Source organism: Kogia breviceps, chromosome 11 (genome assembly GCF_026419965.1).
Source record: "Kogia breviceps isolate mKogBre1 chromosome 11, mKogBre1 haplotype 1, whole genome shotgun sequence".
In the NCBI taxonomy this organism is placed as follows: domain Eukaryota; kingdom Metazoa; phylum Chordata; class Mammalia; order Artiodactyla; family Physeteridae; genus Kogia; species Kogia breviceps.
This window is the reverse complement of record NC_081320.1, coordinates 51,373,906-51,388,750: the sequence shown is the minus strand read 5'-3', so window position 1 is coordinate 51,388,750 and position 14,845 is coordinate 51,373,906. Positions and strand designations below refer to the sequence as shown.

The 14,845-nt window shown below is 47.1% G+C and overlaps 1 protein-coding gene across 1 annotated transcript in view; it reads left to right on the top strand.

Annotated features, from left to right (window-relative positions):
• The first annotated feature begins 7,258 nt into the window (after nucleotides 1–7,258).
• The window catches only part of B3GNT2 (UDP-GlcNAc:betaGal beta-1,3-N-acetylglucosaminyltransferase 2), a 29,374-nt gene continuing 21,787 nt past the window's right edge, over nucleotides 7,259–14,845 (top strand). The window contains exon 1 of the mRNA XM_059079279.2: nucleotides 7,259–7,561. The gene's annotated coding sequence lies outside the window, so the exon portion shown is untranslated. The remainder of the gene's footprint in view (nucleotides 7,562–14,845) is intronic.

The window sequence follows — 14,845 nt, the reverse complement described above, 5'->3', positions numbered from 1 at the left end:
TTTTTACCAGCAGCAGCCAAAACTTAAGCTCCTGTGTCCATTTAAGGTGGCACATGCATATCTACAGGTGACAGGTACACCCATGACTGAATTGCTGCAGGGCTGGAGAGGACTCAGGGCTAGATGTACTTCCTTTCTCAATAACTCCCACTAGAGTTGGCAGGTGAATTTTCATTTTCAGAAATGTTCTCTATTCTTCTTAGCCAGGCAACTTTGACTTTTGGTAAAGGCCAGCAGATCTTTGTTATGCCCCTTGGAAATCACTGTTGTGTAACAATTGTGTTTACAACTGAGAGAGTTTCCAAACCCGGGGAAGCTTTACAAAGGATGATGCCAGCAAAGAGGCATTAAGTTCTCTAATAGGCTTATGCCCTGATAATCGTATTAATGGCACTGTCTCATGCTTGATGCTGCAATTATGGGCCTCTCCTCTTGAATGTAATTTTGGAGTTTGATAATAATTGAAATATGATTTTGCATTTCTCTTTAACAAGAGTTCCATTCCCTAAACAACATGATGCCCTTAAGAGAGATGACTGTGCCCCTTCAAATTGCTGACCTTATACATCACCACAATGTCACGAACAAGCTAGACTTTACTCACCTGGGAATTCTGAGTTTTTCCTGCATCAGGACTCTGTGGGCTGTGGGACAAATCCCCTGGGAATCATGACTGGTTTCTAGCATCTGCATCTGATAATGAGGTTTTATGTTTTTCTGCTGTTGCAAAGTCAAAGTAACCTTGGGAGAAAGGGTCTGCTTTAGGAGTCAGGTGATTTTTAACATGTGACTTAATTGTCAACATTTAAGATATTATCTCTAGTATCAGGTGTTTGGCCTCCAGAAAACTACTTTTGGGGCCTTTTTCTCAGTTGTAAGTTCCAAGGGATTTGGACTAGAATTCTAAGAATTTCACTCTTTCCATCAGAAATTAATATTTTAGCTATTGACAGAAGGTGGCTATTGTTTTCATGGCCCCAACTGGAACTGATTAACAGACTAGCCAATCACTGCTATCCTTTTGAAGAAACCTTCGTCCACAGCATATATAAGATTTGGGGATTTTTGCTTCTGATGCTACCCATGTGCGCTTGGCTCTGTGGCATGCTGGGATCTTTTCCAGGCCTGTGGTAAAGGGAGGAGGGAGGTCCAAGGCAGAGGCACCAACCAGGCCATGGGGGCTAGCCACTGAGGAGGAAGGCCCTCATTCTGAACAGTGTCCAGAGGGCTGCAGGAGTTGGCTTCAATATAACAAAGGAGGTGGAAGTCAGCTCTGGCGTTGCAGGTCTTGGGCTCTCAGGGGCAGTTCTGTGGGGCCTGTATCTGAATGGCAGGTTCCTGGGTGCTTCTGGACAATGAGGCAAAGGCAGTAAAAAACAAAGGAGGCAGGTGTGGGAACTGGCTCAGGGCTTTTGTTCTATGGACATGCAGGTGCCCTAGGCTGACCAGGTGCCATGAGGCAGATGACAGAAGGAGGGGCATCCAGGACTCCTTGCTCAAAAGCCCGCAGTCTCAGGGCTTCCCTGGTGGTGCAGTGGTTGAGAGTCCACCTGCCGATGCAGGGGACACGGGTTCGTGCCCTGGTCCAGGATGGGCAAAAATGCCAGGTGTGTGCTGGCACCAAACAGGGCACAGGAAACTTGCTGAAGATCAACCTCTGTTTCACCAGGAAATGGGTGACATGAGAGACCCAAACATGAAAAGCCCAGAGCAAAGCACATAGGATCCATTGTGTAGCCCAGGCTGCCCAACCAGCTAGGGGGAGCACAGGTCTGTGACTTAGAGGGCGGCAGGGCTATAGGAGTGACAACAGAAGCAGGGGCACCAAGACAAAACGCTTGACCTGGAAACTTTTCATAGACCCATGTCAGACTGACAACTTTGCAGCCACAAAGGAATGGGCATCTTTGCAAATATTCTCCGCAGGATAAATGATCAGTCTGGGCCCCTTCCACCCCACCTTCTCCAGGAAGCCTCCCAGACTTTCCCAACTCTGGCTAATTGTTCCCTTGTCTGAGCTCAGAGCTCTTATTGTCTGCACCTTACAATTTAGCACTTAATCAGACACAGCTGTGCATTCCTCTCTAATTGTTTTGTGTGTGTTTGTCCTGTCTCCGGGGCAAGATTACAGCTTCCTCTGGAGCAGGGACTCACAATCTTTTGGGAAGGCCTCCTGGGAGAGATGTGGGTGTATGTGAGGGGCTTCTGAACAAGGGAAATCACTCACATTCCTACAGTGCTTTACAGATTAGAAAGTGTTTTTACTTAAGTTATCTCCTCTATTCCTTACAATTGCCCTGAGAGGGGTGTGTATTTTAGCATCCTCATTTTACAGACAATGAAGCTGAGACAGAAGGAGTCAACAACCCCACCTGAGGAAGACAGAGGGTGTGTAGCAGAGGTGAGACAAGCCTGAGATTCCTGATTGACAGCCAGTCAGCCAGTGCCGCGTAGGGGTTCATTTGGTGGACAAAAAAGCCCCCAATGGAAAAGAGGGGGAGGAGGAAGGGAGGCCTCCACATGCCTTTCTCCCTGATGGGAATCTTGGGAAGGAGAAGTTAGTCAGGGGGATGTGGCCCTGGCTTGCAGAGCTCCTGGGTCAGGCTTCATAGTGACAACTGGGGCAAAACCGACTGGGCCACTCGTTCCTGCTTTCAGTGTCATTCCCTCACGCATCCTCTATCCTGCCATCAGCCCACAGTGCCCTCCCCTTCCTGGGAGTTCCTATCTTCTGAACTCCTGGACACTCCCTCTTCCTCACTCTCTTAAGACTTTGGCTCCTGGCGCCATGGCCTTCACACCATGCCCCTGACCCCAATTCTTGCCCACATGCTCCTGGATGGCTTCACTAACCACACAGATGACCCACCCAATACCCTGCCTCTCAATCTCTTGACCTTACATTCTCCAGTGACTTTCTCCTCTACTCTCCCCCATCACATCCTGGCTTTGTCATTGTCCTAAATTTCTCCACCTCCTGAACCACAAACTTAAGCATCCAAAATCTCTGACTCAACCCCCTCTCCTTCCAGCATGACTGAGCTTTGACCCCTTTGACCCTTCCAGCCCACTGACTTCTGTCCTTTCTCTCTGATCACGCATCATGTCAACCCCACTTTTGCCGAGGTTCTCAATTCCTTGGCAAAAGGAATTTGCTCCTCTGCCCTAGCAATTCCTTCATCTGAGCCTGCACCAGAGCAGACAGCTGAGCAGAGGAGGACCAAAGGGCACCTTACAAGTTCAAGCCACCAACCTTAGGAGGGTTGCCATGCTGCCTTGCCATCCTGCCGTATCTCTGGTCATCTCAACCTTCTCACCTTCTGCAATGACTGTGTCAAACGTTCTCCATTCTCTTCAAATCCCTCATCTCTCTTGCCCTACTCCCAGTCTCCTCCCCAGGGTAAGAGGAAGGCATCAGGTGGAGGGATTCAACGTCCCATACCAAACCTGCCTGGTTCAGTTGACCTCCAACCGCGCCCTGGCTGTTATAATAGAGGAGGTGGCCTCCTGCATGAGGTCAGCCTTTCCCACCCAGATTCTGGTTCCATTCTCTCCCATGGTCACAGGAACCACCTTTATTGTCCATTATCCTTCCCCTGCTGTACCTTTCTCTTCCTCTTCTCTATAAGGTCTTCCCCATCGGCATTTAAACACATTCAATTTATTCCACCCTAAAATAAATAAATATAAACTAAGATAAACCCACTGCTGACATAACATTCTTTTCCAGCCAATTCTATCTCTGACCCTTCACAGTCAACCCTTTCCAGATTTGCCTGTAGTCAGTACCTTTCTTCATTTCTCCACTTCTCACGCACTTTTCAATCCACTCTAATTTATCTCTCATCCCTTCACTCCACCAGTCACTGCTCTGTAAAAGTCCCAATGACACCAAGGTCACCCAGTCTGGTGAATGTGTTCAGGCCTCATTTCCCTTGGGTCTCTCAGCCATTTTGAGTGTTGTTGGCTACTGCCTCTTTACGACATATCCTTTCCCTGGCTCCATGACCCCACTTCCCAAACTCCTAGTTTTTGTTTTTTTCCTGCCTCTCTGGCTGCTCCTCCAGCTCTGCCAGATAGTTTGCCTCTGGCCAGCCTTTAGATAAGGGTTCATCAGGCTCAGTCCTAGGCCCTCTTCTGATAGAACTCTATACTCTCCTAGGACACCATCTCACTCTCAGGACTTTACTGCTGCCTCTACACCAGCTACTTCATCCCCAGCCTCTCCGCAGAGAACCAGACCCTACAGCCAAACATCCTACTCAACATCTCCACTTGGACATCTTACAGGCACCTCAAACCTACCTTGACCAAATGTGAACCTTGGCAAGGTTTTCTCAATCCTCTTTCCCTGAGGGTCCCCCAACTCAGAAAACGACACCACCATCCATCTGGTTGAAGAAGCAGAGACCTGGGACTTCTCCTTGATTCCTCCCTAGCTAAGCGATCACCAGGTCTTGTTGGTATCTACTTCTCTCCCTTTGCTCAACTGCTTAGACAAACAGCACTTATATTACAGCAGAAGCTTCCTAACTGTCCCTCCACCCCCTCCTCCCTCTTTCCTATTCATTCTTCACATTGCAATCAGGGTGATCTTACTGAAAATGGTACAATACACCCTGGATGGTCTAGTCTCTGCCTACCTCTCCAACCTCCTCCTCAACCACACGCCCCTTCGTAGTGTGAACCTGCCAGTAACTCTTTTCCACTTGCCTCTCCTCTTTGCCTGAGTAAATCCTGCTCATCCTTCAGAGCTCAATGTCACCTCCCCTTGGACTCCCCAGACAAATGGTCCCTCTACCTGGCACTCCCTTTGGCCAATATCACAACTGTAATTATACAATTGATAGTGCATTTAATTGCTAAGCTCCTTTCTCCCCAGCTAGACTGAGCTCCAAGAGGGAAGAGTGTGTCTGCTACGTTCACCACTTCAGTGTCTAGCCCTGTGCCATGCACCTAGTAGGTGGTCAACACTTATTTGTTAAATAAATGAACAATACATCTTTACCTACTCATGATGGACCAAGAGCAGAGACTGCAGCCAAATGTGCATTTAGCATGGAGTAATGTAGCGGAATAGTGGAATTCAGCATTGAGTAATTCCCCCAAAGACACAGTGTAACAGTTACAGATACACTCCCAGCTGCATTAATTAATGGCACTATGAAGAGAATGCCCTTATTTTTTCATTTCAGGGCCTGGGCAGCTTTTGGCAGCTGCAGAGGATACAACTTAATTTTCTTGTTGGTTGCCAGCTGACATTGTAGCAGTTCCTTTACTAAAACCCCTTGGCTGGCAGTCCCTGAAAGTATGTCTGTGGCTAGTGGGAGTGCATTTAAAGGGAAGGCATATGTGTAGAAACAATATACTGATCTGATGGAAGAAAAAAATCTTCAGATGTCAGTCTTGTCCCATCACAGCGTTTAAAGATCAGAAGAGCTGCCAGAGATATTTTTATTTAAACCAAGGAACACGGACCCAGGATTAATTATTTTGACACAGAATGAAAGACTCAGGTTTCATTTGTTTATTAATTTATACACTCTGAAGAGTTCTTAAAAGAATTTCTAATGTATTTCTTTAAAAATGTTTCATTAGTTTTCTAAATGAGAGTTAATATAACTGGAAAAAAACAAAATGCAAAGTCAATAAGGGTATAAAACTCATCTCCCCTCCTGAAACCCCAATCCCACATTTGGGGTAGTGGTGGTTAACCGCCTGTCTGTATCCTTCCAGATGTTTTTCTATGAATACACAAAAATCTGACTGTTTGGACTTTACATCCCAGTCTTAGGAGAATCATGTGATCAACATAAAAGCAAAAAGGACTGAAGGCTGCAAATCAAAACTTTCCCAGATCTGACTCAGAATTCCTGTTTCTAGAGGAGCGCATCCACGTGGCTCAGTTCATCCAGCAGTGCATCCACCTGCTCTTCTTTTTCCGCTCTGAGTTTGGATTCTTAATCCAGAGTAAGGGCCCATAGTTGAGTAGGCTGATCTCAAAGGTGCCTGAAATTACTACTTTAGCAATTTCTTCTCTTTCAACTAATTCCGCCTCAGAAAGCCTTCTGAAAAATGCAAATAATTGAGGGTGTGGTGTTCTTAATTCCTTAGTCTGATTATCTAAAGGGGATTGCTTTCTTCGTGGAGAGATAAATACCAAGAGACGGGGGAGGTTTCAAGTGTGCCTCTGGCCAGGCTTACCTCCCCGCGGAGCGCAAGGGAAACGAGCTGACTACACTGCACTGCACTGGGCCTTTCAAGGCAGGGCAACCTCTCCATCTGGTCGCGCCGGGCTTACCTGGGGCCCCCAAAGTTGTGTCAACAGCAACTTGGACTCACTTAAGAATGCAGTGCTCTGGCGAGCCGGTGGGGGCGCTGGGATAGGAGGGTGCGTCGTGGTCCCCGGAATTCCAGCGGGTGGGTGTGGTTAGCGCCAAGTCCCCATCCTGCGGGGGAATGTATATCACAGTTCAGCCATTAAGGCTGCACCTAGGTATCCGTCCTGTCCCTCGGGCCGCGGCGCGGGTTCGAGGCCCAGGCATCTTGCGTTTCTGGCTTCCCGAGATTCGCCTGGAACCTCGAGTAAACCCTCTACAGGACACCACATAAGAGAACTAAAACGCCTCTCTCCCCATGTCCTGGGCGGCTTCATAAAACCGAAGATGGCGTGGCAGTGTCAAGTAGATGTCATTTGGGCACCTAAGAGGTGGAGGCAGCTTGGGCAGAGAACAATGGTCAAGTCCCATTCTGGCTCTGGTTCCCCCTAGCTACCCCCATCTTCCATGGTGGAACCCTGGGTTTTTGGGGGGCACATCTGCCCAAGCACTTGGCGGCCAGGGTTCGGTCTAGGACCCGTCACAAACTGACTCCGGCCAGAAGACGCCACTGGAGTCCTCACCAGGCCATGTTCTTAGTTTCCCAACATCAGATGTACTGCAAGAGGGGCGACAACAAGAGGGTTTCAGGTTAGACTGGGGTTGGAAAATAGTTCTTTTGAACTTCGAGCAGCCCTTTTTCCCCGACGGTCTACTTCTTGGGGTTCCCTTCCCCCGGTTTAAGCCTTTGCTTTCCAGGTGAGGGCCCGGGGGGGGGTTCCCCAGATGCCAGGAGGAGCACCAGGCTGCGCGGCTCCCGCGCGTCCACCGCCCGACAAACTAGAGCTGTGCCTTCCCCAAACTTGGGGCGCGGGGCGGCGGGCCGGGCGGGGCGGTGACGTGAGGGGCGGTGCCGGGCCTGATTGGCCCGTGGGGCGGGGGCGGGACCAGGACCGGGCCGGGGAGCCCTGAGGCGACGACCGCGGCGCCGGGAGCCAGAGCCGGAGCCGGGAGTGAGGCGCAGCGGCCACGGCGGCAACAAGTGCCGGAGCTGAGCCGAGCCGGGGCCAAGACGAGGCGGAGCCGTCCCGCCGCGGACACCACCCGGCCGCCCATCGCGGGCGCAACGCATGGAGCGAGAGCGGCGGCGGTCGCCGGGCTAAGCCGCGCGGAGCGGCCGGGACGTGGATGCAGCCGCGATCTCCCGTCCCCGCCCCGCTGAGCAGGAGCTGCTCCCGGACAAGGTAGGGACGGGCGGGTGTGCACTCCCGCCGCCTCCCCCCTCCCCAGGCCGGCTCTGCGCCCTTCTAGCTCTCTGGTCCCCGGCTCCCCCTCCACTGGCCCATCCTCTTTCCCTCCACACCCCGTTCCTCGCCGGTTCCGGCTTCGTACTGGCGCCCCAGAGCAGGAAACAGTCTGTAGGTGGCTCCTGCGGCGTTTAGGCGTACCGGTCCTCCCCCTCGGCCCCCCGCCACCTTCCTTACCCTAGAGGAAGAGGATAACGCAACCCGCGGCAGCCTGTCTTTTGAGCTTCCTGCCCCACTCCACACACCCCACCCGGGGACCTGGGAACATCTCCGCCTCCCCGCTGCACCCCAACTTCCGGGGGAGCGCGCGCCGGGGTGATGCAGGCGTTGGGAAGGGGCGTCTGAGGCCTGGCGTCCTCATCTGGGTTGCATAGGCGTTTTGGGGAGGGGGCCCTGCTGGATTTCGCGCTACACCCCCGCACCCCACCCTCGCACTGCGCTGCCTCCCGTGCCGCATGTGGAGATCAGGTGTTCTGTGAGCTACAGGGCCGCCAGCAGTCGCTCCCCAGCCCCATCCGCCTGCGACTGCCACCTCAGGGGCCCTAAAGGCTGGTTTCTGTGAAACTTAGGAAGAACCTTTTGCTTTGACCTCTACAAAAATATTCCACACCGCCCGCGTTGAATGATTAACCCGGCTACTTGACCGAAACCTGGGGAGGGGGAAGGGTGGGTGCTGAGGGAGCGTGTCTAGCCGGCCTCTGCGAAACACCTGGAGTGGAGGGTGGACGTGGGGCTGCTCGGGGCGGACTCCTCGAGGGCTGCGGGCGCGGGTCCTGACGGCTGCCCCGGGACGGCAGGCGGACCCTTCTGGAGGCAATAAAACTGAGTCACCTTAATTTCTAGGCCACAGTGCTTACCACTCAGGGCTGGGGAGCCCCAGAACCAACTGGCTCCCCATCAAGTGGGGAGGAGCACCCGAGATATTCCTCACAAGTGTCACAGCGTGAAAGCTCATCTCCGAAAATAATATATACGTTTTAAACCTGGGTTGTCGAGGAGGCTCCCTCTCCTTAAACCGTAGGGGTGGTATGTTTGTCTTTTCTCCCCTGCCTCCCATGGCCTCCTGAACTTCCCCAACTTCGTAGAACGGTAGTTTGGAACAATTATACCATAATCTCTTGCCGCTCCCCTGTTGGAGCCTTGCTGTAGATTTCAGACTGCAAAGCCAGTTGGTGAATATGGGCTTCTACTTGTTATAACAGATCCTTCTAGTGTAATTTTGCTCCGGGGAGATAATGGGTTGGTTAAAGAGGTGGCCGACAGGGCCAAGAATGGGACTAGGAAGGCGGGGACCCAGCCCAGTCCTAGGGCTCTCAACCCAAGCCATTGCGTGGTCTCCCCCGTGTGTTATCTGACAGCTGCCCCAGAGGGAGGATAGGGCTGGGCGGTCACTTTTTCTCACTGCCCTAGTTCCCTCTTCTGTTTCTTTTTATTTATTTATTTTTAAAAATTATTTATTTACTTATATTTTTGGCTGCGTTGGGTCTTTGTTGGGATGCGCCGGCTTCACATTGAGGTGACCTCTCTTGTTTCGGAGCATGAGCTCTAGGCTCGTGGGCTCTAGAGCGCAGGCTCTGTAGTTGTGGCGCACGGGCTTAGTTGCTCCGCGGAATGTGGGATCCTTCCGGACCAGGGCTCGAACCCAAGTTCCCCGCACTGGCAGGCAGACTCCCAACCACTGTGCCACCAGGGAAGCCCTTTCTGTTTCTTTTGAATAGAGGTTATTAAGACTGGTGGAATTTGGGAGAATGTTACACAGAGTCACTGTGCTCTTAAACCAGATTGGATTTTAAGACCTGGGAAGTTCGGGAGCCCTATAGCACTCTACTTGAGTAAACCTTTTCCTACTGCCAAGCCTTTACAAATGTCTTTATCTTTAGATCTGCCATTCGGAAGTACTTTTTCAGTTTGGGATTCTGCTTTTTCCCTTGGGAATCTTCCTGCAGTAGGGGCTCACTGCTCTTCATTTAGTTTTTGTGCAGATGGCATGTGTATGATGCAGGCCTAATTCTCCGTAAGAGTTCTGAGTTCCCACCTTCACTGTTCACTGGTCTTAATTCCTCCACATACTGTTCTGTGACCTTGGACAAGTTGTTTATCATTCCTGCCTCATTTTCCATGTCTGGTTTTGGGATGGTAGTGTCTGCTCTACAGGATTGTTTTTGAGGACAAATACGATAATATTAGCCGAACTCCTAGCTCTGCATCATGGCTGGGGGGTGTGGCGGTTAAGAAGTGCTTAATAAGTGATGGTCATTGTGTAATCAATATAGAAGTTCCTCCAGGCACCAACTTCCCCTTACCAAAAACAGTAACCATTTAGATTTGTTGGAGACTGAAATCAGCCAAATTTGGCAGATGGCAGATAGTTTTTAAAATCCAGGGAATGAGGTAATCTTTTGAGGAAAATAAACATAAACATGCTTGTAAAAATTATGAATTTTTTTTCCTGGGTTTCCTGGATGGAGAGTTGAGTATATATAGGTGGCTTGTAATTTGGAAAATTTCCTTGTTTTTTAAAAAAACCCACAATTTAGATTTCTCTAATTCTAAGATACTAAAGGTTTGCTAAAAGTAGGAAAGTGGAACTGATAATTCATGGTGGATTTTTCACTGTACAGTTTGCCCAGATGCATGGCTTAAAAAAAAAAAAGTTACATTAGGAAATGAATGAGAACCCAAAAAAGTTAATCATTTTGCTTTACCTGGTGCATTGTTGGTATAAAGCTAAGATGTTCTGGATACAAATGTGTGGGGCTTTTTCAGCTGATGCAGGGATAAGTGAATCTTTTGTTTCTCAAACTTTGAAACCGTAGGAGAGGAAAACTTTTCTCTTTTTCCCTTCCAAGTTCTTTGGCTGATCTAATAATTAAATTGACATAAGACAGTTATTTGGAGAAAAACAAATTTCATATGTACAAGGATAAAAATATGCAACTCAAAGAAGTGACCAAAGCAGGCAGCTTTCATACATTTTAAAGAGAAAAGGAAACAAATAACATTTGTGAAGAATTGACAAAACAAAGGGGTTTGGGTTTAGGGTGACTGATGAGTGAAGAAGTAACAAGGTTTGTGCAGGCTTCTCAGTCCTGAATTCCCTATCTCTGGTGATAAGAATGCCTTCTACCCTCCTGGTGCAGGGGAGGGTACCTTCCTACGGAAGATTTATCTCCTGTTTTCAGGGGGACAAAGGGCGATCAGAATGTCCTTACACTGGCTGTTTTCTCAAGTAACTTTAATTCAAAATTATCATTGTGTCAAAGTGACATATCTTGGGGTGGCATATTCTGCTCCCCTTCAAAACTTTTAAGTTTTAATGTTTTCTGACAATGCTGGGGTTTTTTGTTTTTGTTCTTGTTTTGTTTTGTTTTCCCCTCCAACCATAATTTAGGAATGCTGAACCAGGGCTGTGAATGTACATAAAACACACTCTGTTCTTAACATACTGGGTCAGTGCTTTTCATTCATTCTGGCTTGATTAATAGCTACAATATTTGACTCTACTTAGGTTTTTTTTTTTTTTTTTTGACAGTTTTATTGAGCAGTTTGTTAAGAACTTTAAAAATTAATAAATATAAATGGTTACTTTTATAAACATTGAAATTCTTGCATCTGGGATAATATTTGGTTATGTAATCTTGCGCATGCCCCATAGTGGTGCATAAGTTATCAATGCTGAAAAATTCTCATAAAGGCCTTTTGGTCTTATATGCAAATGCTCAGGAGAAACTAAAATCGTTTCAGTCAGTTGCCTGGCACTTTTGGTGTGTACAGAATGTTAAAACATGAATTAAACTGGGATCTGAATTTGAAGGTTGGGTTTCTTGGCTTGCATACTCAAAAGCACCCAGGAAAGAGGATATATCCAATAGGTGTGGATCTACCTGTCCCTCTCCACTTCCCCAAAGGTGGTAAAACTGTAACTAGGTGCTTGCCAAATATGTCTCCAAATTGTGGATGAATAAATTCCTCTCTCAGGAGAGGTAATTACTGCTTGACTAAGAGGTATATGTATGTGTGGGTGAGGCTTTGAGCGAATTGATGTAATGATTTCATCATCACCAGCTGATGAGGCTTTGCTAGTCTGAACAAAGCTTTGGTGGGAAGAACTTGCTACTCGATGGAGAATTTGTTATTAGGGCGTACGTGGCACAATCACCTTACTGCTGGGAAAAGTTATTTGAGTTTTCTGTTTGTTACAACTCTGCTTTGAGATTTTTATACTCACTGTGTTGCCTCTACTGTGAGATTTATGCACTTTGCCCACCAGCTTTGTCTTCTTGCCTTGTCTTAGTTTTTGTAACAAAATTCAAACTTCCTTTGAGGGTCAGCATTGTTGATAAAGTTATAATGTATGTCTTGAAATATTTTGTGTAGTTTTATTTAGGTACTTCCATAGATAACTCTTAAGAATTTTGTTACAAATTATTTTCTGTGCATCTATGAACATTCCTTTAGAGCAAGGTTTAAAATTATTTTTATTCTGATGTGGCTACAGACAGGAAATTCCCAGTAGCAGGGAAAGGTTACTTTCTACTTTTCATTCTGTGGCATTTAAAAATAAGCTTATTGTTCACATGCCTTCACTCTGATGTGATTAGGATATACTTCACTTAACCAGAATGTTTTAAAAAACTGATTATCCAAGAGAATAAATTCCAGAGTGTGGTCAGGTTCTGTCAAATAGTGGTATGATGGTTTAGTGGTTAAAGAACATGAACTTGGAGTCAATCAAATGAGGATTTTTTTTTTTAAACTTGAGGCATAGCATACAGTAAAGTGTGTAAAGTGCACTGATATTAAGCGTCCAGCTCATGAATGTGTGTCCACCACCAGATCAAGAAGAAAACGTTTTCAGTACCCCAGAAGGCCCCTGTGCCCCTTTCTAGTCAGTCACCAGCCCCTAAAGGGAACCATTATTCTGAGTTGTTATATCATCTTAGATGTGCTTCATATCATCATAGATTGGTTTTGCCTGTTCTTGAATTTCATGTAAGTGGCATTTCCAGAATCATAGAGTGTGTAATCTTTTGTGAAACAGACCTGGATTTGAGTTCCATTTTTGCCACTTACTGTGTGATGGTGGCTACTGTGTGATAAATTACTCTAAGCCCCAGTTTCCTCATTAGTGAAATAGGGGAGATAATCTAGCTCAGATTTGCTAAGAGAATTAATTTGATCATGCACCTAAAATACCTAGCACTGTGCCTGACATACACACTGTGCCTTGTCCCCCTTTTATTTCCTTAAAAAGATGGTAACTAAAGCAACTGTATCTTCTGTGTTTTAATATGCTATTTCACTATAAACGTTGTGTAGGTCTTTTATTGAAAGTTAGAAGCCAAATCTTTGTTGAGTCAGCACTTTGTTGATGTAGCATCAGCTTAAATAAGACATGTTATTTGTTGATAGTTGATCCCCTATTATTTTTAATTGACATTTCCTCTGTAAGTCATAAAATGACAGTCATTGAAATGTTCCATTTAGAGCTGATTGGTCACCTGTGTGATGTGAGCTAAGGTGCAGTGATGACAGCTAGTTTACACATGTTTATGAAACCCATGGAAGAGTTTAATTTAGATAAGAGGCATCAGTAAGTGCCCGGGATGCCCAGAACAATGTTTTACTACTTTATGTTTTGTAAAATAATTATTTCAGAAGTGAAAACACAGGGTCAGTTGTTAATTGCATGCTTCATACAATCCATTTTAAATGTTTTCAGTTTTTACAGTCTTCCTCTATAAGTGGTATTGTATATTCAGTGGTCTCACGTCTCCAGTGTATGTGGTTTTTGTTTTCTTTTTTTTTTAATACTTTTTATTTTTTGAACCACTTTTTAAATATAACAATGGTACTATGGTATTCTTTCTAAGAGACTTTTTTCTTATGTTTATTTAGGGAAAAAAGTCAAGAGAAAGTCAAAGAAAATAAAGTTAATTCCATCTCTTAATACTGTAATTACTGTTAACTGGTTTGAGATCCTTCTAGCTGCTTTTGTCTACATCTGTATACTTCTAGAATGAGACTAGGAAAAACATTTTGCCAATGCTTTGGGCAAATGTAAAGCAAATTGTATGGGCCTTCCTAGAGATACCTGGCTGAGAGGACAGAAGACTTTGAAGGTCTGGTTCAGATCCATCCCCACATCCCTACTTGTGACCGTACCATGGAGTCCCCAGGGGCTCCATCAGAGGGACCCCTGTCTTCCAGATTACAGTAGCCAAGGGGGAAAACCTGTCCTTGGACAACTCCGCCCACCCCTCCACCCCCCAAGACCTCAAGAAGATATATAACAAAAGGGCCAGTTTGTTCATTTAGCCAGCATGCATTGATTGAGCGCTTAGTAGAAGCCTTGCACTGTGCTTCGTCCCTTGTGTATTCCTAGATGAGTCAGGCACAGTTCTTGCTGTCAAGGAGTTAGCAATCTGGTGGAAACTCTAACCAGGAACTGATGAAAGAGCGGTCTGGTAGAGGTGCAAGAAGAGTGCAGTGTTGGGGTCAGCCAGGAAAGGCTCCTGAGGAAGTTGTGTTTGGGCTTAGCCCTGATGGATGAATAAATAAGTTTTAGGGGCAGAGAAAGGAGGGCAGTGGCAGTTGGGGATTGCAGGCTTGTAGCAATGTGTCAGGGGAACAGCAGGTGATCCTGTGCGTTTGGAGGGCATGGTGCTTAGGGAGGGGTAATAGGACACAGTGCAGCCTTGATGACCATATGAAGAAGTGACACTTGATAGTTACGGAGGTGATGGGGAGCCATGGAAAGTTCTTGTGGAGAGGATGTGGTGACATAATCATGGTCAGCCTTGTGTTTTAGGAGGGTGACTTGAGCCAGAGAGGTGGATGTGAGGTGGGTGTGATCATGGCTCCAGGTAACGGGGCTCTCTGCTTCCTGTTTGCCCCACAGCAATCTATTCTCAGAAGGAAGCTGGGGGGATATTTAAAAACTGAAATTGCTTTACATACTTCTCTACTTAGAATCCTCCACTGGCCCCTAGTCTCCCTCATGGTAAAGCCAAAGTTCTCTGTCACCTGTCAGGCCCTTGGCTCAGTTCACTGCCTCTCCTACCTCACCCCCAGCTCAAGTCTCTGCAGCCACACTGGCCTTTGAGCTATCCAGTCTTTGGCCTTTACACTGGCTGTTCCCTCTTCCTGGAATTGTCTCGCCCACTTCCCTCCACCTTCCCTCTGAGAAGAGAGGCTTTCTCTGACTGTCCCCATCCTTAT